Here is a 26,430-nt window from a genome sequence, read left to right on the forward strand (position 1 = left end):
TACTGTTTTTTTCGATCTAGAACAACAGTTTGCAGTGGATGCCGGAGCGATCACACAACAATCAGGGGGTGTCAGAAAAGAGGCACCAGGGTGCAAAATATGCTGGAAAAAAAGAAACATTGCATCATGAAAAGCACACATGGCATGAGATGACACAATGGAGGAAGTATCCAGTGAGGGTTAGATGAAGACTGCTGTCTGGAATGTCAGGTTTGGGGTGGACTGATCCTGTAAGCAGAGAAAAGATGGAAGGTAATAGAGGGGACCACCTTCAGCAGGCGATCTCCATAGGACACAATGAGGTGAGAGAATATCCAGAGACAGATCCTCCCAGGGACAGAAGACTTGATGAAAGGCTATGGTGGGGACACGCTCCCATCATCCCCGCTCTCCATGGTGTCACTCATGTGATGGATGGTTGCCAGTGGAAGGTCACCGAGCTCTCCGGTCACACCGTCTCCCTCACATGATGCGCCCACACGGGGGGACTCTCCTCGTCATTCCACAGGTGTCTCCGCCGTCTCTTCCCTCCTCCTCCTCCCCCCCTAGATGTCTCTTTTCTCCTCCATCCTTCCCTCCTCTCCCGCTCTCTTCCAGCTCCTTCCACTTCACAGCGAACCCTTCTCCCCAGAGACTGTGTCGCCCTCCTCCGCCCTGGGTGTCGTCTCCCTCAGCGCCCGGCCTATAGCCGTCTCTCGGCTCCCCCAAGGCCGTCTCTCCTCAGGAGCATCAACGCTGCAACGCAGCCCAGCTTGAATCGGGACCAATCTAAATACGGGCACGCTTCTTCCAATCAGAATGCGAGGGTTTGGAAGCTGGCCAATCAGGGAGGCAGCTTAACGGGACCGCAAAGGGCTAGGTTGCACCCCGGCGTCCATCTCCACGCCAACGCGCGCACACCTTGCGGGAAAAAACATTCTCTTTGGAGGGGGGGGCGAGAGAGGAGACGATTATGCGCAGAAATTCCAGTTTCATTTAGTTTTGCTGTGGATATTGGAAGATTGTTTAAAGCAATATGTAAGGAATAGACTTTTTGCAAAATAGGATTAAATACGGGAGCATGTTGGTTTTATTTTATTATTGGGGTTATAGGGCCCCCCTATTGAGTAGGATGGTTGTGTCCGAGTGGATGGAAGGAGCCTTTGTGTTTGCAGTGATGCTCTTAGAGCTGATACAGGATGCGAGGCTGTGTGTTGTGTGAGGGAAGACTGTGTGAGGGAAGGTTGTGTGCTGTGTGAGGGAAGGTTGTGTGAAGGAAGGTTGTGTGCTGTGTGAAGGAAGGTTGTGTGCTGTGTTAAGGAAGGCTGTGTGAGGGAAGACTGTGAAGGGAAGGTTGTGTGCTGTGTGAGGGAAGACTGTGAAGGGAAGGTTGTGTGCTGTGTGAGGGAAGGTTGTGTACTGTGTTAAGGAAGGTTGTGTGCTGTGTGAGGGAAGGTTGTGTGCTGTGTGAGGGAAGGCTGTGTGTGTGCTGTGTTAAGGAAGGTTGTGTGCTGTGTGAGGGAAGGCTGTGTGCTCTGTGAGGATAAAGTGAAAAGATAGTCCTGAGCCTGAAAAAAAGAAGTGTTCTGTGCCCCTGCCTTCATTACTGCTACTTCCATCCCATTTTTCTGACTTTCCTAATGCTAATCAATGCATATTACAGTTTAACCACTTCAATACCAGGCACTTTCACCCCCTTCCTGCTCAGCCCAATATCCAGCTTTCAGCTCTGTCACACTTTGAATGACAATTGTGCAGTTATGAAACACTGTACCCAAACTACATTATATCATTTTATTTTCTTCACACAAATCGCACTTTCATTTGGTGGTATTTAACAACTTCAACCCCGGAAGAATTTATCCCCTTAATGACCAGGCCATTTTTTTTTTTACGATATGGCACTGCATCGATTTAACTGACATTTTTGCAGTCAAAAAATTGAAGTTCTTTTTTTTCCCCCACATATTTTCTTTTGGTGGTATTTGATCAACCCTGCAGTTTTTACTTTTTGCACTATAAACAAAAAAGCGACAATTTTGAAAAAAACACTGGGGGAGTAGACCGATCGGTGTTCCTATATACTAGGAACACACAATCTGTTTCCTCTCCCCTGACAGGACGTGGATCTGTGTGCTTACACACAGAGATCCACGTTCCTGCTCTGTTAGGAGCGATCGCGTGTGCCCGATCGCATGTGCCCGACGGACAGTACGCGCATGGGCTCCTCAGGGACGCGGGGGCACAAGAGCCCCCTATGCCGGGGGAAGCCGTCATATGACGCCCGCCCAGGATGGGAGATCCCATCTGTGGACGTCATTCTACTATACACAGGTAATGAATTGGTTAATCATTGTTGCGTTTTTATTTGTTGCTAAATTAAAGAGGAGTTCCGCTTAAAAAAAATAGAAAAATAAAAGTCAGCAGCTACAAATACTGTAGCTGTTGACCTGTAGCCTCCCTGGCGGTATTCCCAAGTCGGGATCGCATCGCTGGATCCATGGAGGGGGATACTTACCTTGTCCCCTGGATCCAGCGATGTCCCCCCGCTGTGATCTGCGAGCCGTCCTCTGCTTGATCTGTGACAGCGCCGAGCTTTGCTCCCTGCGAGCATTGCGATGCACGGGGACAGTGTTCGGTGCCAAATTCAAAAAGTTAAAAACACAGTATAGATACAGTATACAGATTACAGTACTGTATCAAATAATTACACATCCCCTTTGTCCCTAGTGGTTTGTCCAGTGTCCTGCATGCAGTTTTATATTATAAATACTGTTCTTTATGCCAGGAAACTGGAGATTGTCCATAGCACCAAAAAATGTCCGTTTACATCAAAAGTGGTTATAGACCAGCTAGAAAACAGCGATAATAAATTAGAATCACTCGCAGAATTGAGCGATAGTAATTTGTGGGGAAATTCATCATCAAATACTAAAAGTAATGACAGTGACAATTCTGCAACTGAACACATTTTAGTGTTTTTGATTTGATTACATTATTGAATAGATTTTATTATTATATTATTATTTGTTATGATTATTTATAGTTATTTCTTGTATTTTTTTTATATATATATATATATATATATATATATATATATATATTATAATTTATGATTTCATATTTCAAATTTTATCATACCCGGGATGTCTATTAGACTCTGGTTTGGACAGATTTAAGTTAATTATTTCTAAGAATTACAGGATTACAATATAAAATGCCAAATTTCCATGCAAAATAATTGTACCGCTTTCAGCACCTAAAATCTGAAATAGCCATACCGCCAGGGTGGTTAATAATCAGACACTTACCTGTCCCAGGGTCCAGCGATGCGGAGGATCAAAGCCCCGCTCATCTCCCCCTCTGCTCGGGGGCACTGACATTATAACTGTGGGTGCCCAGCTGTGAAGCCACTGCGCATGCGCAAGCCACGCTTCACGCTGTGACTGGCTGCGCAATTATCTGGGACCAGTCACGTGTCCCAGAGGATTGCCTAGAGGGAGCTCATCTCCCTTCCTGCGTCGAGGGAAGTGACGTCAGGAGCCCAGGCGCTGAAGTAGGCAGATTACGAGGGACCCCCTAGCAACAAGCATTAACCTCCCTGGCGGTACGATTATTTCGGATTTTAGGTGCTAAAAGCAGTATAATTATTTTGCATGAAAATTTGGCGTTTTATATTGTAGTCCTGCAATTCTTAGGAATAACTCACTTAAATCTGTCCAAACCAGAGTCTACCAGACAACCCGGGTATGATAAAGTTTGAAAAATGAAATAATAAATTATAATATAATAAATAATTATAAATAATTTTACCAAATAATATTATAACAATAATAAAAATTATTCAATAATGTAATCAAATCAAAAACACTGAAATTTGCTCAGTTGCAGAATTGTCACTGTCATTACTTTTCAGTATTTGATGACGGATCTCCCCACAAATCGCTATCGCTCAATTCTGCAAGTGATTCCAATTTAGTATCGCTGTTTTCTAGCTGGTCTAAAACCATTTTTGATGTAAAAGGACAGTTTTGGTTGCTATGGACAATCTCCAGTTTCCAGGCATAAAGGACAGTTTTTATTATATAAAACTGCATGCAGGACACTGGGCAGATCACTAGGGACAAAGGGGATGTGAAATATTTACATACAGCAATGTAATCTGTAAGATTACATTATACTGTATGTTTACTGTTTGTTTCACTTTTTGAATTTGGCGCCGATCTCCGTCCCCGTGCGTCGCAACACTCGCAGGGAACGGAGATCGGCGATGTGATAGATCGAGCGAGGCACGGGTCGCTCGTACAGCGGGGAGACAACGCTGGATCCGAGGGAGAAGGTAAGTAAACCTCCTCCTGGATCCAGCGATGCAGTCCCGAGACTGGCTCGGGGTTACCGCTTTTGGTATGAAAATTCCACCCCGAGCCAGACTCGGGAATACCGCCAGGGGGGTTAAAGTGGAAGTAAACCCTTCTATAATTTTCAGTCAAGGAAGCTGCCATCTTGGCCTCTAATGATTCTTCAACAGCTATAATGCTGCACATGTGATCAGTTATGAAACCAGCCATTGGATGGTTTGAAAGTTTGGTTGAGAACACAACCAATGTGAAAGTTAGCATTTCCAGCATGCCGGGAATGTAAGTGTTTTTTGAAACTGGGTTTACTCCCGCTTTAAGATGTGAGTAAAAAAAAAAAAACATAATAATTTCTCCAAATGTTTTTTCTTTTTATGCACATTATTGATTATTTTTTTTGGGTGGGACTCCGCTTTAACAAAAAAAAAACGAAAATTTGGTAAAAAAAAATCTTTCTTTCTGTTATAAGTGCCCGTTCACACAGGGGCGACGCGACTTGCAGCGCGACTCACAGACGCGACCTGCACACGACTTCAGCGGCGACTTGCAAAATGACTTCTGTATAGAAGTCAATGCAAGTCGCCTGAAGTCGCCCCGAAAATACTACAGGAACCTTTTTCTAAGTCGGAGCGACTTGAGTCGCTCCTATTAGAACGGTTCCATAGTACAGAACGGAGCGCGACTTGTCAGGCGGCTAAGTCGCCTGACAAGTCGCGGTAGTGTGAACGGGCACTAACAGTTTGCAAATAAAAAATATTTTTTCATAAATTTAAGTCAAAATGTATTCTGCTTCTTTTCTTTGTTGAAAAGAACCCAAATCAGTGTACATTATTTAGTCTGTAGGAAAGTCCACAAACTACAGTGTATATACAGGTGCATCTCATAAAATTAGAATATCATCAAAAAGTTAATTTATTTAAGTAATTCAATTCAATAAGTGAAATTCATATATTATATAGATTCATTACACATAAAATGATATATTTGAAGCATTTCTGTCTTTTAATTTTGATTACAGCTAGCGAAAACCCAAATTTTGGTATCTCAGAAAATTTGAATACTGCATAAGACCAATAAAAAAAGGGATTTTTAATGCAGAAATGTTGGCTTACTGAAAAGTATGTCCATGTACAGTATAGTATGTGCTCCAAAAAAATAGGGTTTCCATCCGTCTGAATATCCAGCGCTCCATACAACTGTATGGAGCATCTGTTCAGGTCCACCTAAAAAACTGACAGGCGGACCTGAACGGTCCACATGTGTGAAAGGCGCCTAAAGCTGGTCAGCAGAGGGAAGCATGAAGTGCTCTCTAGAATTTCCTGGTAGGGCTGCGCTGACTTTGGACTTGATAAAACACAGTGGACCAACACCAGCAGATGACATGGCTCCCCAAATCATCACTGACAAGTGCCGGCCTGTCTATTAGGGGCGCCCGGGGCGCCGCTCCCTCTCTCCAGGCCACCCCCTATATGCCATGGATAGATTTAGGCATAGCCTGAATCTATCCATGGCCGCCGCGCCCACCTCCTATTCATGCGTCCGGCCCTTTTCAGGACACCGGGTGCATGAATTACAGCGGCCAGCTTTTTTTTTTAAGCACCTGATTAGAGCCAGAGGCTCTAGTACAGTGGTCATCAACCCTGTCTCTCAGGGCCCACTAACAGGCCAGGTTTTATGTATTACCTTGGGGAGATCCAGACTAGAATACTCCAATCACTGAGCAGCAAATTATATCACCTGTGATGTATTTCAGTTATCTTGCAAACTTGGCCTGTTAGTGGGCCCTGAGGACAGGGTTGATGACCACTGTTCTAGTAGGCTTCAAAATAGGGTGGGTTTGGGTCATAGAAAATGCGACCGGAGCCCACCTAGGTGTGTTACAACAGTGAATGAATATTTGCTGTTGAAACACTGATCCTCAATCCCGCCAATCAGAAGCGGGTGTGAGACCTGTTTTCTGATTGGCTGAAAAGAGAAGACTCCCGATTGGCTGCCGAGGAGAAGGGAGGAAACTAAACCTGCGTCATCCGTGATGACCCATGGAAAGCAGGAGAACGTGAGTCTGCTGAGGAGTGCAAGCCGCCAGGGATGGGGTAAGTGCTACCGAGCGCCCGAAGGGGGGTTGCATACTGTTTGCTGCCCCTTTTCCACCAGCCGCCACTGTCACTGACTGAGGAAAAATTTGCATTCCATTTGGAAATCAAGGTCCCGGAGTTTGGAGGAAGAGTGGAGAGGCATAGAATACAAGTTGCATGAGGTCCAGTGTGTTTTTTGAAGTCCAAAGTCAGCGCAGCCCTCTGCCACGAGGTGCAATCCAGGAGGACGTTATATGAGTATTAGTCCTGCCCAACTCGTCATTTTGCTATAGGCTGCACAGGAAGTGATTAAAGTGGAATTAAACCTAAAAGCAAATATTTTATTACATTGCAGCTTACTAGTTCTTAGATGTGATATATTGATTTCCTTTTTTTAGGCTTCCTTTCTTCTATTTTCATCTTGTGATCCAGCCAGTAAGTCTGTTCTTTTTTCAAGAGCACACGCTCTACAGAAGAATGTATCAGTTTAGAGACAAACCATTTACCACTGATAGAGGTGCTTACAATGATCAGCTTTTATTTATACATGTAAAACCTTTATCCCAAAAGGGAAACAAAATGTTGCTGTAACTGCCTGTGTAAGGCTAGCCATACATTATATACATTTATTGTACAATTTCCCTTTAGATTTACCAAAACCATATAATATGAGGTCACACCTAAACACTTTCAATTTGATTTGTATGCAGTCAGGCAGGCCCTTGCACTTACATAGCTGAATTAAAATCTAAAGGAAATTGAATAAGAAAATTGTATAATGTATGGCCATCATTACTGCAGTGTGAGCTGGAGTTTGGCTTCAATTTGTTAGTGCTTTTAATAGAGGTCGACCGATATGGGTTTTTCTCTGGCCGATGCCGATGCCGATATTTAGAAATCATGGCGGCCGATAGCCGATATATGATGCTGATTTTTTTGGGCCGATATGTTAGGCCGATTTTATTTTATTTATTTATTTTTTTCCTTTTTTATTTATTATTATTTTTCTTTTAATCCCCCTTGATCCAACACACCTTTCCCACTGGGGCGTTTTTCAGGCGTTTTGGGCTAAAAATAGCGCCTGTAAAGTGCCTGCAAAATGGCTCCCCTGCAGTCTGTGTGAAAGACAGAGTGCTTTCACACTGAGGCGATGCGCTGGCAGGATCTTAAAAAAAAGTCCTGCAAGCAGCACGTTTGGAGTGGTGTATACCGCTCCTCCACCACTCCTGCCCATTGATATGAATGGGCACCACTGCCGAAGCGCATGCAATGCGATTTGGCAGCAGTGCTTCATGGGCGCATTTAACCTCTTCCTTGGCCGCTAGCTGGGTTATATGTGCCCCACTAGCAGCCAAATAGCACCGCTAAAATGATGGTAAAGAGCCGCTAAAACTTGCGTTTTACCATCAACGCTCCAGTGTGAAAGCAGTCTTCATAAGTGATACAGAAAATTTCTTACATTTAAACATTTATTAAACAAAACAAACCCCCAATCAGTTTACTTGTATGTATGATTTAGATAAAAAAAAACAAAAAACTATATATTAAATTAAAACAGGTAGTCAAAACTTTTGGACGAAAAAAAAAGAAATGGGCTAACTTTACTGTTTTTATTTTATTTTTATTTTTTAAATAGTGTATTTTTTTCCCCAAAAAATGCATTTGAAAGACCTCTGTGCAAATGCCATGTGACATAAAATATTGCAACAACCGCTATTTTATTCCCTAGGATCTCTGCTAAAAAATATATATAATTTTTGGGGGGTCTAAGTGATTTTCTGGCAGAAAATACAGGATTTTTACTTGTAAGCAACAAGTGTCAGAAAAGATTTCGTCTTTAAATGGTTAAACTGAGAACTTCTACACACAGAGATGAGTTCATTCATTCAAGTGTAAACATTGTATCTTTCTGTTCTTTTCTTGGCAGCCTGCCCAGAGAGGAGGAAAGGCGTTTCTATGACGACTCAGGCAACTTACACTGACTTCTATTACAGAAGTCATTTCAAAGTCCCACTGCAGTTCTAAATCGGCTTTTTATCAGCACAATCGGCCGATGCCGATTAATTAAAAAATGGCAAATATCGGCCGATATATCGGTCGACCTCTAGCTTTTAAATCTGTTAGTACATTTAACACTCCCCTCATCTCAGAATGACAATGCTGATGTATGCTTTGCCTCCCGTGTTTCTTCATTCAGAGTGGGGTCACTATAAAACAGGAGGTGTGTTACTGGCCAGATCACCAGGTGAAAACAGAGGGGGAAAAGCCCCCCCAAAAAAAAAACTAATGCAAGCACCACATCTAATGATTGAGAAGCTGCAATATATTACATTTTTGGTTTTGGGTTTAATACTGCTACTCCTTTCCATGGCACTAGGGGGCATTGGTCCCAATGGCTGCTCCATCTCTGCAATAACTCAGCGCAAAACCAATGCTGGTTTCAGTGGAGTTGAAAAAGGCTTCTTCTAAATTCGATTTTGGACCTTATTTTCTAACTGCACTGCTACACATGCCAAAAAAAGTCATCATTGTGCAAAGGGCGTGTGTAGCACGACCAGTCTCTCTGCTCTGCTTCTGGGACCCCCCACTCTTGTATACTGTAACTGTTAATTGTGATTAATCATAACCTGCATTAAAGTATACATAACATCTGTCAAAAAGGTAATCTGAGGGCCCATTCAAGGGCAGGGAGATATGAATACAGTGCAAGAAACGGGCATGAAACGTGGGTTTGCTGCATCGCATTATAGTGTGAATGGGCCCCTAATCAGTGTTTATAAACAACACTGCTTCAGACTGTGATTATACAAAGGGGTCAAGTCACTAAAGATTACCTAATGCAATATGAAGCCATAAAGGTCAGGTGACAAATTTTTCGAAATTATCACGTGAGATAATAAAAGAGTCAATTCATCAAAGAAAATTTTTGAATTCTAGCTAAATACCCCCAAAAAAATGAGATAAATCATTAACCACTTCAATACTGGGCACTTATACACCTTCTTGTCCAGACCAATTTTCAGCTTTCAGCGCTGTCGCATTTTGAATGACAATTGTGCGGTCATACAACACTGTATTCAAACTCAATTTTTATCATTTTTTTTCCACAAATAGAGCTTTCTTTTGGTGGTATTTGATCGCCTCTGGGATTTTTATTTTCTGCTAAACAAATAGAAAAAGATTGAAATTTTTTGTTTCTGTTACAAAACTTTGTAAATAAGTACGTTTTCTCCTTCACTGATGAGCACTGATGGGGCTGCACTGACGGGCACTGATAATGCGGCACTGATGGGCACCGATGAGGTGGCACCAATAAAGAGGCACTGATGAGCACCAATGAGGTGGCACTGATAGGTGACACTGATATGCAGCACTGATGGGTACACATAGGTGGTACTAATGGGCACTGAAAGGCGGCACAGATGGGCACTGATAGGCAGCACGGATGGGCACTGATAGACGGCGTGGATGTACACTAATTGATGGTACGGATGGATGCCAATCAGTGCCAAATGGTAATACCTGCCAATCAGTGATACCCATTGTGGGCACTGATTTGCATCCATTGTGAGCACTGATTGGCATTCATTGTGGGCACTGATTGGCATCCCTGGTGGTCTAGGGCGCCATACCTGGTGGTGACATCCCTGGTGGTCCTAGTGGCATCCCTGGGGGTCCATTGTGGACATCCTGGGGGGGCTGCACTGACAACCAATCAGCATAGACCCCCACCCCTGTTAGAGGAGCAGCCGATTCGCTCTCCTATACTCGCGCGTGTGAGGAAAAGCTGATCAACGGCTCTTCTTGTTTACACTGTGATAAGCTGTGATTGGACACGGCTGATCATGTGGCAAAGAGTCTCCGTCAGAGACTCTTTACCTAGATCAGTGTTGCGGTGTGTCAGACTGACACGCCACAACAACGATCGCCTCGATGTGCGCACCCGGGGGCGCGCACCGGCTTGATATCTTGGCAACGTCATATGAGGTCCAGTCAGGATATTTAAACCACTTTGCTGCCCTCATTTTGCTATATGGCGGGCAGCAAGTGGTTTTTAAAGTCAATTTACTAAAGAACAAACATATTCCTAGTTCATCATCTGCCGGTAGGCAGTTACTATTTTAGCAATTAACAAAATAACAATGAGGGGAACTCTGCACTGGCCAGCAAGTTAAAAGTATGCAATGGGGGAGATTTACTAAAACTGGTGCACTAGGAATCTGGAGCATCTGGCAATGGTAGCCAATCGGCCTCTAACGTCAGCTTGTTCAATTAAGCTTTGGCAATAAAACCTGGAAGCTGATTGGTTTCTATTTAGAGCTTCACCAGATTTTGCACTCTCCAGCTTCAGTAAATAACCCCCAATGCATCCGTATGGAAATGTTCTGCTCTGAGCTCAGGAATGAGAATAAATTGTAGCATTTCACCAGAGGGAGATGGTTCTGTGAATGAAAGAATGCTAGAATGTTTTCACAGTTTTATAATATTTCTATGTGCATTTATTTCTTCCTCTGGTGCAGTGTTGGCATGTAAAATTTTTTTTTGAAAAACGCCAAAAGTAATGCAAAATTTAAGTGATAATTACTGCAAAACATAAATATTTTAAATCATTCAGTAAATAATGCATGTTTTTTTAGTAAATTGACTACTTTGGAGATAAATACAAAATGAGTTTATTTTTTATACCCCCTTAATGACCAGGTAATTTTTTTTGATACAGCACTGCGTTGTTTTAGCTGATAATTGCGCGGTCGTGCGACATTGCACCCAAACAAAATAGATGTCCTTTTTTCCCCACAGATAGAGCTTTCTTTTGGTGGTATTTGATCACCTCTGCGTTTTTATTTTTTGCGCTATAAACAAAAAAAGACCGACAATTTAAAAAAAAAGAATGTTTTACTTTTTGCTATAATACATATCTCTCCTAAAAAAGTAAAAAGCAAATGTATTCATCAGTTTAGGCCAATATGTATTCTGGTACATATTTTTGGTAAAAAAAATACCAATAAGACTACCGTATATACTCGAGTATAGGCCGACCCGAATATAAGCCGAGGCCCCCAATTTACCCCCCAAAAAACTGGCAAACTTATTGACTCGTGTATAAGCCGAGGGTGAGACATGCCTGTCCATCCCTGTGTGTGTGTCTGTCCATCCCTGTGTGTCCGTCCATCCCTGTGTGTCCGTCCATCCCTGTGTGTCCGTCCATCCCTGTGTGTCCGTCCATCCATCCCTGTGTGTGTGTGTGTGTCCATCCATCCATCCATCCCTGTGTGTGTGTGTCTCCATCCATCCATCCATCCATCCCTGTGTGTGTGTGTCTCCATCCATCCATCCATCCATCCCTGTGTGTGTGTGTCTCCATCCATCCATCCATCCATCCCTGTGTGTGTCTCCATCCATGTGTGTGTGTGTGTGTGTGTGTGTGTGTGTGTGTGTGTGTGTGTGTGTGTGTGTGTGTGTGTGTCCAGCCTACCTTTGTCCCGAGCCTCCGTCCCGTGCCTGGCCTCCTTGCCTCCGTCCCGTGCCGTGCCTTGCCTCCTTGCATCCGTCCCGTGTCGTGCCTTGCCTCCTTGCATCCGTCCCGTCCCGTCCCGTGCCGTGCCGTGCCTTGCCGTGCCTTGCCTTGCCTCCGTCCCGTGCCCTCTTCGTCGGCGGCCATTGTAAAATTCAAAAGCTGCACCGCCGCCTTCGCCTGTGATAGGCAGAACACTGAATTTCCCAGCAGCCTGTGTTCCGCCTATCACAGACGTCGTATCATCCTCGTCCGTAGTACGAGGATGATACGATGTCCGTGATAGGCGGAACACAGGCTGCTGGGAAATTCAGTGTTCCGCCTATCACAGGCGAAGGCGGAGCCGGAGGCGCGGCTTTTGAATAGAATGGCCGCTGTCTGTCTGCTCGACACGCTGATCGAGCGGGCAGACAGCGATGACTCGAGTATAAGCCGAGGGGGGCACTTTCAGCCTCAAAAAAGAGGCTGAAAATCTCGGCTTATACTCGAGTATATACGGTATATTGATTGGTTTGCATAAGTTATTGCTTCTACAAAGTAGGGGATCGATTTAGGGACTTTTCATATTTTTTAAATAGTTTTTTACTGGTAATGGCGGCGAGCTGCGATTTTTAGTGGGACTGCGACATTTTGGAGAACAAATCTGATCCTAAGTGATGCTTTTTGGTGACCAGTGACACCAATACAGTGATCAGTGCTGTGAAAATGAATACACTGATCCTGTATAAATACACTGGCAGGGAAGGGATTAACACTATGGGGCGATCTAGGGGTTACGTGTTCCCTAGGGAGGTGCTTTCTTGCTGGGGGTTGAGTAGACTAACAGAAGTACAGAGAGATTGCTGTTCCAAATCACTAGGAACAGAAGATCTCTCTCCTCCCCTGTCGGATTGGGGATCTGCCTCTGTGACATCGAGTCCGTCTGAACCACCCGCGTGCTCCCCCCATGTGCAGCGGGACCAACGGACCGATGTACGGGTACATCGGTTCGCACAGCGAGCTGCCTTGCCGCAGTATATCTGCGGTGGGCGGTTGGCAAGTAGTTAAAGTGTTTATTACCCTAAAAAAAATAAAAAAAATCATGTTCCCTTAAAGCATGTTATACAGCACAGTGCTTGTACTGTGTAATTTGGCCCCCTGTAACACCTTAATGACCTAGCTGATCCTGTCTGGCTATACCCTCCCCTTTGTAAACTGACCACGGTGTATCTTGGCTGCTGAGCCCTGACACTGTGGTCAGTTTACGTGCTTCAATTATCCGCTGTGTCTCCTCTCTGCTCTCCTCTGCCCTCTCCCCCCTCCCCTACCTATCAGCTCCAAACACTGCCCGCCCCCCCCCCCTCCTGCTGCTATAAAAAGCTATATCATCTGTATACCATCCTATCGTTTATATCATTCTATGTGTCCCAGTGCCTGTGCTGTATAAAAAAAAATGCAGATTTCTACCTTATCTTATAGTGTCTCTCTTCTTCTCTTCCCCTCCTCCTCCTGGCTGACGTCAGCGGGGGGGATTCTTGGCACTGCCTGCTACTGCTGTCAGCTGGGGAGAGGAGAGAGCCAAGGAGTCACGTGAGCGCAGGAGACTCTCTAAGATAAGGTAGAAATTCGATTTTTTTTTTATACAGCACAGGTACTGGGTAGCATTATATAACAGATGGGATGGTACACAGATAATACACAGATGATATAGTGGCTTAACAACCACTTTGACTCAAAAATTCATGCGGTATAACAGCATTGCACATTTTTTTTGTAAAGCTGAACTTACAATTTAAAGTGGTTGTAAAGGCCCAAGTTTTTTTTTTTAAAAACCTTCTGTGTGCAGCAGCCCCCAATACTTACCTGAGCTCCCTCTCGATCCAGCGATGTTCTCAAGATCCTTACCTCTCCTGGGACTTGCACTCGCTGCTGTATATCACAGCCAGTGAGCCAATCATGAGACGGAGGGGGCGAGCCGCAGTTCCGTGTGTGAATGGACACACCGAGCCACTGCTCAGGAGTGTGCCTGCTTGGGTGCCCCCAGAGCAAGCTGCTTGCTGTGGCAGCACCCAGCAGAAGGGAGAAGCCAGGAGCGCCGGTGGGGACTCGAGAAAAGGAGGATCCGGTCTGCTCTGTGCAAAACCACTGCACAGAGCAGGTAAGTATCACATTTTTGTTATTTTATATTTTAAAAAACAAGGCTCTTATCTTATATTGCAGTTTATGAACTTTCCCAGTGCCTTGCCTCTCCTGCACTGCCATGTTGCTTAGAGGCATATCTTGATCTGTGCTGCCAATCATGCTCAGCCTAGTGCCCTAGTAACAGCGGCATGTTAACCAAATGATTCCCTGCTAAAGTGCTGGGTGTACATGAATGGGGAAGGAGGCCAATTACTATGGCAAAGTGTAAATCAAATGATACCTTTCTGGAGTGTCAGGTGCAGATGTGTGGGCTTTGTGGCACACCCAGCGCTCTCATGGGAAAACATTTGTTTTATACACTGTCATTAAAATGGCAACACAGTGCTACAAATCTCATGCATACCGTACAACCAACATCATTCTCACTTAGGTGAAAAACAAGGAAGTACAGGGAACATGAGCAGTACAAAAAGTAATATTACTGGTATTAGAAGGTTTTTTACTTTAATGCATAGAATGCATTAAGTTAAAAAAAAAAATGATTTCCTTTACAACCACTTTATAACAAAGAAATGTGGAAAACGAGGATGAAGGTCTTCTTTAATTCCAAGCAAGCAGGCAAATACACAGATAAAATACATACACAGAATTAGGGGTGGACTGGCCCATCAGAGGATCTTCCAGAGGGCCCTGAGTATGTGGCTGAAAAATGCATTTACAAGTAACTGGGGTGGGGGGTCTAATATCGTATCTGTTCATGTCATGCCTACCTCTCTACACCAATCAATTCACCCCCAAACACGTCATTCCCACCAATTTTCACTCTATACAGCAACTTTTGCTTGTCACAAAATGATTGGTAGTTGCTGACTAGCTGCAATCTGCATCCAAAACAGCAATTTACATGCAATAAAAAGAACAGTTGTTGGAGCACCAAACATCCTCTTCTCATCAGCGCCCTCTGCAGTCCAAATAAAAATCAGCCCACTCCGGTGTGGCTTAGGAGCTGCAGGAGACTGCAGTGCTGGGCTGGCCGGGTGTGTGGGATTGGTGTGCACTAGGAAGAGAAAAGACATGCCGTGGCAGCCAGCAGACCATCTTTGCTAAGCAAGCAAAACAGAAAAGCATATACTAATGTTATTATTAATTGCCAAAACATTAAGAAACGGTATCCTTGGCACAGTAAGAATGATATGAAGTCACTCCTGGACTGTTAATGCTGGGTTTTGTGTTATTTTTGCAGCCAACTTTAGCAAGTGAAGGGTAAAAGCCTAATGTAATCTCATAAATTGACTCAAGCCTCGCACACACAGTCTGATTGTTGGACGACCGAGTGTCTGATTTTTGTCAAAAGGGTGTGTGCTGGATTTTGTCTAGCATACTATCCGCAAATTCATTTTTGACAAATGCGAATGTAGTGACGTACTATGAGAGTATAAAGAGGAAGTTAATTTCTCAAGCGTCACCCTTTGGGCCCCTTCTGCTAATTTTGTGTTAGTAGAAATTAGTAGAATTTTGGTGAGTGTTGATTTGTGATTTTCAGATTGTACAAAAAAACAAACCCTTTTAAAATACGTTTGCCATAACTACATCAGTATCACCAGCAAAGCAGTTTCATTATTATCCCATTAAAGAAGATGGGAATGTGCGCTGCATTTCGACATTTCATCAATTGCCGCGTCAGAATGTTAATTCTAGTTTACGAACGGTAGTTTACAAGACCGAACTCTTCCGGCTCGTTCTTTGATTCTAAGCATGCGTGGTTGTACTTTTGACTTTTGTGTGACGAATTTCTGTACTGACCATCCAAAAATCAGACATTGAGTTCATCAGACAAAAAGTTTTATAACCTGCACATTCAGCTTTTGTCTGATGTAAAATCGTCTGTCGAATGCACCATACTAAGGATCCGAAAATCCGCAGACAGCTCGTCTTTAGACTTTTCCCTTCTGATTTTCGTACCATGTGTACGAGTCTTAACTGACAAAAAATTCAAAACCTGTATTCTGGGGCACAGTCAAGGCTCAAGTCCTGCAGGAATGTATGGGAATGGTGTTCCTGTCAGCGGCGGCCCATCCATAAGGGGCGCAGGGGTTCCGTTCCCCCATCCATACTTCCAGCCCCCTAATATTAATTTAGGTGCTGGACACATGGATTCCAATGGGTTTTTTTTTATTCCTTTTTTTTAATTATTTTTTTGAAGCACGTGATTAGAGCCAGAGGCTCTAATAGGCTTCAAAAAAGGGTGGGCTCTGGGCACAGAGCTGGCCAACCTGGGTGGGTGGTTGTTTGCCGCCCCCCAAAAAACTCCCCCACCAGCCATTGGTTCCTGTACTTTTTCCACAGCAGGAACATCGTTCCCATTAGCAGCTGCATTCTGTAAGACTGGCCTTTGCGAGCTGAGGTGGAGGGGGGGCGCAGAAGCTCAAGTGGCACTGCCTACTCGCAACTTCCCTGGGCATGGCACACTGTGATGCCCAGGATCGGCCCTGTTGTGGATATGCAGGAAGGGGAGGGCATCCGTGCCATTGGGGGGAGGTCCACCCTGGGTGTCACACATTGGGGAGGGGAGTGTCATCCCAGTGCGCCCGTCCTCCCCTTCCTCAGTCCTCCTCCTCCAGTGGCCCTGTAAAAAAGTCCTGCCTCTTGGACCATCTTGAGTGATAGGCGGAACATTGATTCAATGCCGGCAAATTGAATCAGTGTGAGATGTATCATAGGAGCCGGTCTAGGAAACTGGACTTTGGTACAGCGGCCACTGGAGGAGGAGGACCGAGGGAGGGGAGGATGGGCACCCTGGGATAATCAAATCCAAGATCTGTGACACAGCGGGAGATCGCCAATGTGTGTTATCCATCTAGACACTGATCAGGAAGCATTGCTGGGAACAGGTAAGACTGCATTGCTGGGCCCTGGTAAGGCTGCATTTATGGGCATTGGTAAGGCTACTTTAATGGGCACTGGTAAGGCTGAATTGCTGGGAACTGATGAGGCTACATTGCTGGGCACTGGTAAGGCTGCATTGCTGAGCACTGGAATGGTTGCATTGCTGGGCACTTGTAAGGCTGCATTGCTGGGCACTGATGAGGCTGCATTTGCTGGGCACTGGTAAGGCTTCATTTCTGGGCACTGGTAAGGCTGCATTGCTTGGCACTGATGAGGCTGCATTTGCTGGGCACTGGTAAGGCTGCATTTGCTGGGCACTGGTAAGGCTGCATTGCTGGGTACTGGTAAGGCTGCATTGCTGAGCACTAGTAAGGCTGCATTGCTTAGCACTTGTAAGGCTGCATTTTTGGGCACTGGTAAGGCTGCATTGCTTGGCACTGATGAGGCTGCATTTGGTGGGCACTGGTAAGGCTGTATTTGCTGAGCACTGGTAAGGCTGCATTGCTCGACACTGGTAAGGCTGCTTTGCTGGGCACTGGTGGGGCTGCATTGCTGGGCACTGATGAGGCTGCAATGCTGGGCACTGATGAAGCTTCATTTTTGGGCACTGGTAAGGCTGCATTGCTGGGCACTGGTAAGGCTGCTTTGCTGGGCACTGGTAAGGCTGCATTGCCGGGCACTAGTAAGGCTGATTTGCTGGACACTGATGAGGCTGCATGGGCACTGGTCAGGCTGCATTGATAGGCACTGGTCAGGCTGCATTGATGGGCACTGGTAAGGCTGCATAATGATAAATGGTGCAGCGCATTAATAATTACAAATTGTCCATATTCAGATGAAAGTAACAAATAAGAAGGAATGAATCAGAAGACTCCTCTGTGCTAAGACTCCTCTGTGCTGAGACTCCGAAGACAGACAGGATACACCGGATTCTTTGTGCAAAGGAACCTACCACCGCCATTTATAGTGCCTCGCTCACCTCAATATATTGACCCCTGTATCCACAGATAGATCAAAAAGAGCAGTTTTCCCACTCACGAAAAAAATGGCTGATACCCTGTCACGCGATCTCTCAGATGATAGCTTCATCCCGGGGTCATGAAAACATTAAAAAACACACAATCTAAGTGCTCTCTGTCTGTTTATGGCATCGTGACTCCTCCTCCCGTACGCGTTATGTCCTACTGCACTTCATCAGTGGGGCCTCGCTGACGTCAGATGTAATGTCCTACGGAGTAGTCACGCTCTGCTGATGTTACACTGATGTTACACTGAGTGTGTAATGCCGAAAGACGCTCCTAGTTTTAAATAAGACTTCATTCAAAATGGAATAAATTATAAGTGCACTTCTTATTAAAGCGGTTTTGCTTAAACAGACAGAGCACTTAGATTGTGTGTTTTTTATGTTTTCATAACCCCGGGATGACAGTATCATCTGAGAGATTGTGTGACAGGGTATCAGCTATTGGTTTCATCTCCCCCTGTGAGTGGGAAAAATGCTCTTTTGATCTGTCTGTGGCTACAGGGGTCAATATATTGAGGTGAGCGAAGCACTATAAGTGAATGTAAAAAGGGGTACAATCAGCACAAACCTTACTGAACTACATAAATAGGTTTATATTGCTTTAAAAATACACAAGCTGAACACCTAGGAATTTCTAAAGCCCAAAATAACAATATAATGATAAATGGTGCAGTGCATAAAAATTACAAATTGCCCATATTCAGATGAAAGTAACAAATAAGAATGAATGAATCTGAAGACTCCTCTGTGCTAAGACTCCCAAGACAGACAGGCTACACAGTATCCTAACCACCCGTCAGAGGCAAGAGGCTGTCCATCATCCCACTTTCTTCCACCGGGATATTACCATTCCCCACATGGTTTGGGATGACCTCTCTCCACGTGTGACTGGCGAGCCTTCTGAAAACGTTAACCCCTTCTCATCCAGACATCATTGTGGTACCATTTGCTGCAGTCTGTGCCAGCACTAACAGCCTCTTGTAGTCACTGGGTAATTGTCTACAGTGCAATAGATTAACTTTAAATTTAGTCCATGGCTCACATATATTTTTTGGCTCCTACCCATAGAGCGCAGCTTTTTTGTTTTTGGACTGGTAAGGCTGCGTTTGATGGGCACTGATCAGGCTGCATTTGATTGGAACTGGTAAGGCTGCATTTGATGGGCACTTATTAGGCTGTATTGATGGGCACTGATTAGGCTGCATTTGATGGGCACTGACGAGTGAGCGGCCTGGGGACTAGGCCCCACTTTGCACAATCAATACAGGCAGTCTGAGGAGAAGGGCCCCGGGAAAGCACACTCAGCACTCCTGGCCTCTGCACAGACCAACACATGTGCAAACACCTTGGGGCAGGAGGGGCCCCACATATTGGAACCTGCATAGAAACATAGTATAAAAGAGGCCTCCAGACCTCAGAAAGACCCTGCATAGAGAAATAGTGCAGAAGGGAACCCCAGTCATTGCAACTTGTTTTAGAAATTCCCTGCGAGAGAGCCATTATCACACATTGTGGTGGTTTTTTTTTGTTAGTATAGCATACAGGTTAAATTATTTTGTTGTTACATCTGTTCTATATTTATTTGTCTAATATATGTGAATTTTGGAGTTGTCCTTGTGAACTGACACTTTACAATAAGTGTTGCACTTTATTTATTAAAAAAAGGAGTACGTATTTTATATATATATACATATACACACACACACACATATACACACACTTTTTTGTTTTTGAGGTGGGGGGGGGGGGTTCTTGGGTGAGTTCCTGAGCTCCCACACTTTTTTTCCCAGGACTTGACCCCTGGGCACAGTAGAATGGTATAACTTATTTTGAGGTGGTCAATCACTCACCTCTGGATTGGGAATTGGGCAGTCGTCCTATCCAGCAAGTGAACCAGAAAAGTCTAAAATATTCTCTGCAATTGAAAAAAATATATACATTTTCTTGGGAGTGCTATTTTTATTTAAGGTTCATTGATTAAATTCTGGACTGGTAATGTTATAATTTGGATGGCCATCTTTGGTGAGTCAAAGAGAAATGTCAATATTGGAATACTAAAATTGTAAAAAAACTGGAGTTAGTACTTACCGGTAACTCCTTTTCCGGTGGTCTTCCAGGACAGCCCTTGAGAGATGGAGCTCCTCCCATCGACACAGGAAACACATTGCCACAGTTCAAAAGGCGGTCCCTCAGGTCCCTGGTCAGTCATTCACCAAGAACCGAAGGATGGAACTGAAAAACATATAAACCATAACAGGTAACAACATTAGTACATCACTATAATCAAATAAAGGGTGGGATCGTGCTGTCCTGGAAGACCACCGGAAAAGGAGTTACCGGTAAGTACTAACTCCAGTTTTCCCAAGTGTTCTTCCAGGACAGCCCTTGAGAGGATCCCCAAGTACTTACCAGATTAGGGGGGGACCACGGCCTGGAGGACTTTCCTCCCAAAGGCCTGATCCTGACTAGACATTAAGTCCAGTCGGTAATGCCTTGTAAAGGTGGAAAAGCTTGACCATGTGGCTGCTTTACATACCTGCTCCGGGGTGGCACCAGCTCTTTCTGCCCAGGATGCAGACAACGCTCTTGTGGAGTGAGCTTTAACACCCTCAGGAGGATCTCTATTCAAGGCCTTATACCCCTCTGCTATAGCTAGCCTAATCCATCTAGCTATGGTTACTTTTGAAGCTTTCTGTCCCCTACGCTGTCCGGAAAAAAGGACAAAAAGGGAGTCTGAGATTCTGAATGGATTTGTTATTTTAAGATATTCTAGAATACACCTCCTCACATCCAATAAATGAAAACGTTCCTCTTTCTCATTTGCTGCATTTTGACAAAATGAAGGGAGGACAATATCTTGGGACCTATGGAAGCTAGATGCTACCTTTGGTAAGAACCCAGGGTCTGTCTTTAGAATGACTCTGTCTTCTAGGATCTGTAGGAATGGTTCCCTGATGGAAAGTGCTTGGATTTCACTGACCCTACGGGCTGAAGTGATTGCCACCAGGAGAACTGTCTTAAAGGTAATAAGCCTTAGGGAGGCCTCTGAGATAGGCTCAAAGGGTGACCCCAAGAAAGCCTTTAGCACAACTGCTAAATCCCAGGATGGGACTTTTGTGATTCTGACTGGCTTGCGTCTAGCGACTGCCTTACAGAATCTAGCGACAAAAGGATTTTCCTGTAAGCGTTCATCTAGGTATACACTTAAGGCAGCTATCTGTACTTTAATAGTACTTAGGGTTAAACCCTTGTTTACACCTTCCTGTAAAAACTGTAGAATATTAGCCGTATTTATGTCCCGGCTATTCAGCCAGCTATTGAATTTTTTCCAGACTTTTTTGTAAATAGCTCTCGTGACTGGTTTGCGACTCTGTAGTAAGGTCGCAATTACCTCGTCTGACAGGCCCTTACTCCTTAAGATTTCCTCCTCAGTAACCACGCTGACAGCTTCAGTGTGGCGACCTGCGGATGGTAAAGAGGTCCCTGCGACAGGAGGTCCTGTCTGTAGGGAAGTCTTAGAGGCGGACAGTCTGTCAATTGTAGCAACGTTGTGAACCACGGTCTCCTGGGCCAAAAAGGTGCTACTAGAATCAAACAGGTTTTCTCCTTGAGGAATCTTGCTAGGACCCTCGGAATGAGATGAAGAGGGGGAAATGCATACGCCAGACTGAAAGTCCATGGAGTTTGCAAGGCATCTACCGCCAGGGGTTGATCTCCTGGGTTTAGCGAGAAAAAATTGGGAACCTTTGCATTTTTCTTGCTCGCAAAAAGGTCTACCTCTGGTTCTCCCCAGTGAGCTGTTATGAGATTGAATGCCTCTGGGTGTAAGGACCATTCTTGGTTCGAAATCTTTTGTCGACTCAAGAAGTCCGCCTTGTTGTTCAGCTCCCCTTTCAGGTGAACTGCAGAAATGGATTCCAGATTGGCTTCTGCCCACTGGAGAATGCGTCTGGCTACCACCATCAAACGAGGACTTCTGGTTCCTCCTTGTTTGTTTATGTATGCTACAGCCGTCGTATTGTCTGAACGGACTTGTAGATGGTGACCCTGTATTGCGGGGTGGAAAGCTAGAACAGCTCTCAGGATTGCTGTTAGTTCTTTCCAATTGGAAGAGAAACATTTCTCCTCCGGGGTCCACTTGTCCTGGACCCAGCTTGAGCCTAGGTGGGCTCCCCAGCCCCAACTGCTCGCATCCGTTGTTAGTGTTGAAGTGATAGGAAGGACCCAATGAACCCCTTTGTTTAGGTTCTCCCTGTCCTTCCACCACCAGAGGGAGCGTTTTACCCTTGAGGGGATCGATACCTCCTCCTCCAGATCTCTGCCTTTTAATTGTTCTAACAGAAAACCCTGAAGTTCTCTTTGATGGAACCTGGCCCATTGTACGGCTGGAATGGCTGCCGTCATAAGACCTAAGACCGACATTACTTCCCTCACCGTACACTTGGGGCTGCATTGAAGAAAAGATATTCTCTGCCACAGATTCAAAATCTTTTCTTCCGGCAGTATAATTTTCTGATCTACAGACTTGATCCAGTACCCCAGATACAGGATCTCCTGTGTTGGGGTTGTCTTGGATTTCTCCTGACTGACAATCCACCCTAATCGACTCAGACTGAGTTGAGTCAATTCTAGGTCCTGAGAAAGACGACTCTCTGAGTGGGCTGTTAGGAGCAGATCGTCTAGGTAGGGGATAATTGAGACTGATTGAAGCCTCAGAGGAACTAAAGCCTCTCCGAGAACCTTGGTAAAGATTCTCGGAGAGGATGATAGACCGAAGGGAAGTGCTCTGCACTGAAAGTGGTAAACCTTTGTGTCTATCTGCACTGCCATTCGAAGAAATTTCTGGCATTCCTCCCTTATTGGAATGTGCAGATAAGCATCCCTTAGGTCCAGGGTTGCCATAAATGTCTCTTTCTGCAGGAGATTCTTTATGGAATAAATGGACTCCATCCGAAATCTCTTGTAACGGATGGAGCGATTCAGTGGACGGAGGTTCATAATTAGTCTGAATCTCCCTGACGGTTTTCTTACCACAAAGATGTGCGAGTAAAAACTGTCCCCTTGTTCCTGAATAGGGACTGGTGTCAATACTTCTTGATCTACCATTTCCCCTATTAGTAAAGGTAAGGCCCTGGCCTTTTCTGAGTGACTTGGAAGCTTTGTCACCAGAAACTTGGAAGGAGGGTTGCTGTGAAATTCCAGCGCATGACCCCTTTTTATTATATTTAAGACAAACTCGTTCGAGGTTGTCTCTTCCCATTGAGGAAGAAATTTGCTTAATCTTCCTCCCACAGGAACCCTGACGTCACTGGGGTTTGGGATCCTGATTGGGGCGGCTAAACAGTATGCCCCCTTTTCCTTTCCCTTTATGTCCCGACCAATGCTTTTTGGGGGTTGAACTCTTCTCTGATTTAGAGGGTTCCTTAAAGGGACGAAAAATTTTTCTTTGAAAATTTTTCTTTTTTGCGGGAAAGGTTTTCTTTTTGTCCGCCGTCCTTTCTAAGGCGGAGTCTAATTCAGGCCCGAAGACTAAGTCTCCTGTAAAAGGGACGCTGCACAGGCGGGTTTTAGACGCCGTGTCTCCCCCCCAGGTTTTCATCCATACTGACCTCCTTGCTGCCACTGAAAGTGCTGCAGATTTAGCCGTAAATTTAACGGAGTCCGTGGAGGCGTCAGAGATGAAACTGGTGGCCTTAAAAAGCATAGGGAAGGATTTCAAAAGCTCCCCCCTAGGAGTGCCTGCCTTTAAGTGTTCTTGTAGTTGCGATAACCAGAACTCCAGGTTTCTAGCTACACAGGAAGTGGCTAGAGCTGGTTTTAAGCCTGCCATAGAGGCATCCCAGGCCCTCTTTAAGACAATGTCTGTTCTCCTGTCCATGGGATCTTTCAGGTGGCCCATATCCTCAAAGGCCAGATCAGCCTGCTTTGAGATTTTGGACAGAGGGGCGTCTAGTTTTGGATTTTTATTCCAGACCGCCTCTGGGCTCTCATCAAAAGGGAACCTTCTCTTAAGGGATTTAGGAAAGAAAACCTTCTTGTCTGGTTCAGACCACTCCTTAAGGACAAGGTCAGAAAGCACCTTATGTATAGGGAAAACCCTTGCTTTCTTTTTCCCCAGAGCCTCATACATTTGATCATGTCTGGATAACTGAGTTTCTTCCTCCTCAATTTCCAGCGTATCATAGATAGCCCCCATTAGCTCATCTACTTCCTCGAGAGATAATCTATATTTTGAGGCTTTAGATGCTGCTTGATCCTCTTCCTGACCCGAGTCAGTGTCAGAGGATTCGGGACTAATCAACGTGGGGCTAGGCTCCCTGACCATACGGGGCTCCCCTGAGCTGGGTGTTGTAAGGCATGGTGAGGATGAGATTATAGTTGTTTTACTCGTGGAGGCAGCTGCAGCTGATCCCACGTCAGTGATTAACTCCCGGAGGGACTTAAAGGTCGACGCCATTTCCTCTTTAAAGGAGCCCAAAAACTTTGCTAAAGGGGAATCTGCCTCAGATTTAAGCAAGCTTGCAATGCATTGCTTGCATAGGGCTTTGTTAGAGCCCGAGGACAACCTATTCCCACAATTAGGGCACTTTTTGCGGCCTGTCTTGTCTTCCCTTGGCATCTCTTTAGCCTGAAAATAAGAAGACAAAAGGATTTCTTAGCGTCAGCACCATGTCCCTCTTAGAATCACCACTAACAAACAACCTCACTGTGAGTAAACCGCCACCGTGGGGTACTACAGGGCCCAGCCTACAAACACCACCACTCCACCAGAGTAATAGCATGCCCAGCAGCCTACCTGGGTTTGGCTGGTGCCTGTCTCCGCCGGAGTATCCTGGGGAATAGCCTCCATGGTCCCCCTCTGACGCTCCGAATCCCGCCGCTAATCCGGTATAGCTGGACGCTGGTCGGGCTTCACAGGCACAGCGCTGGCTCTCCCTCTCCTCCTTGTACCCTTAGAGACCCGGAACCGGAAGTCTCGGCACGCAGTGATGACGCGGTTCCGCCGGAAGTGAACGCTCGGCGTCTCCGACCCCCTGCAACGAGGAGGGAAGATGGAAGGTTCCACTCACCACTCCTGGGGGAAACCGGCGTCATTCTGCCCCTGGCCACCTCGGCACTGGAAGGAGGAGGGTAACGGGTCTGCTCCGGTTCAGCTGGACGGTACCCGAGCCAAAGAAAAAAGGTATGGACCCAAACTGCAGCCATAAACCAGGACCCGGTCCCTTAGGCTTGCAGATTCTCAGGCAGCCCCTGAGAGGGGCCTCCAGGTTCCTGGCAACATGTTCCTCCGACGGAGGAAACACAAATGACTGACCAGGGACCTGAGGGACCGCCTTTTGAACTGTGGCAATGTGTTTCCTGTGTCGATGGGAGGAGCTCCATCTCTCAAGGGCTGTCCTGGAAGAACACTTGGGAAAAATATTTTGTCTGATAATGGTAAAATGTATTTGTGGGGTAACTAACTTGCACTATATGGAACTTTTTAAAATGGTCTTTTGTCCTCCCACACAACCAGACCATCTAGTATAGAGCTCCACCTGGTGGCTGAGTATAATTTTTTACAAGCACAGGCCCCAATGATTATATGTCAAAGAGCACAGAGCTACACCTATTGGCTGCAAAAGAATTTAACTTACATTTGTAATGTTGCATGTTTAATTACTAAAATTCACATATTTAATTTTTGTAAATGTTGTATCCAGTGTTTATGTACATTTTCTTCCTAGTAACCTCAATACAGTGATGTCTCAAAGCCAGCTCAGTAGCACCATTTCCTCAAGCCATCTCCAAGTCAGCAGTCAACAAGCAAGATGTCCTCCAGCAGCATTACCCTATTTCTGATTCCATGCCAAAGTCAACATACACCAAACAAGGTGCAGCTGTCCTCTAGAAACAGTGTCTCATTCCCGATGCAATCCCTTGGTGAACGTTCACCAAGCAAGATTCAACACAGAGATGTCCTCTAGCAACCGTGTCCCCTTCCTGATGCTATCCCCTGGTGTAATTTCACCAAGCAAGATGTAACAGAGATGTCCTCCAGAAGTTGACAACAGGGAGTCTTTGTTTGAGGTAAGCATGCCAATTTTTCAAAAACTAAGCCCACATATGTTTTCGTGCCTTAAAGTCTTGTTGTGTTAATAAATTTATATCCTTTCAAAATAAATCATTAAAAAAAATATTTCCTTTTTCACTTGAAGGGTGATCCCCCCAAACACAAATGGAATCACCAGATCAACAGACGGCAAGCCAATCACAACACAGGAAACAATTCTTTGTCATCCAACAGTGTTGAAGCTTTGTCTGATGTAACAACATTTTTCACAAATATGCTACTTCACTTCTACGCATGTATTTTGCAAAGGCATTTCATGTAATAGTATTTTGTGTGACCAATAGGTTGGGACCAATGGGATTATAGGCTACCAAAAATGATTGCATACAGCGGTATCCGCTCCTGATCAGCAAACATTATGC

General features: G+C 45.0%; 1 protein-coding gene and 1 long non-coding RNA gene across 2 annotated transcripts in view; one reads left to right on the forward strand and one right to left on the reverse strand.

Annotated features, from left to right (window-relative positions):
- B4GALNT4 (beta-1,4-N-acetyl-galactosaminyltransferase 4) overlaps positions 1–848 on the reverse strand; it is a 141,014-nt gene extending 140,166 nt beyond the window's left edge. Inside the window, exon 1 of the mRNA XM_077460740.1 lies at positions 270–848. The gene's annotated coding sequence lies outside the window, so the exon portion shown is untranslated. The remainder of the gene's footprint in view (positions 1–269) is intronic.
- On the forward strand, positions 1–26,413 carry LOC143936576 (uncharacterized). Its single transcript, XR_013263647.1, has 3 exons — positions 1–302; positions 25,683–26,025; positions 26,154–26,413. It is a non-coding gene; the product is annotated as an uncharacterized LOC143936576 (long non-coding RNA).
- The last annotated feature ends 17 nt before the right edge of the window (positions 26,414–26,430 follow it).

The sequence above is a fragment of the Lithobates pipiens genome, unplaced genomic scaffold (genome assembly GCF_037356315.1).
Source record: "Lithobates pipiens isolate NorthernLeopardFrog02 unplaced genomic scaffold, aLitPip1_a1.2 Scaffold_10, whole genome shotgun sequence".
Lineage (NCBI taxonomy): Eukaryota > Metazoa > Chordata > Amphibia > Anura > Ranidae > Lithobates > Lithobates pipiens.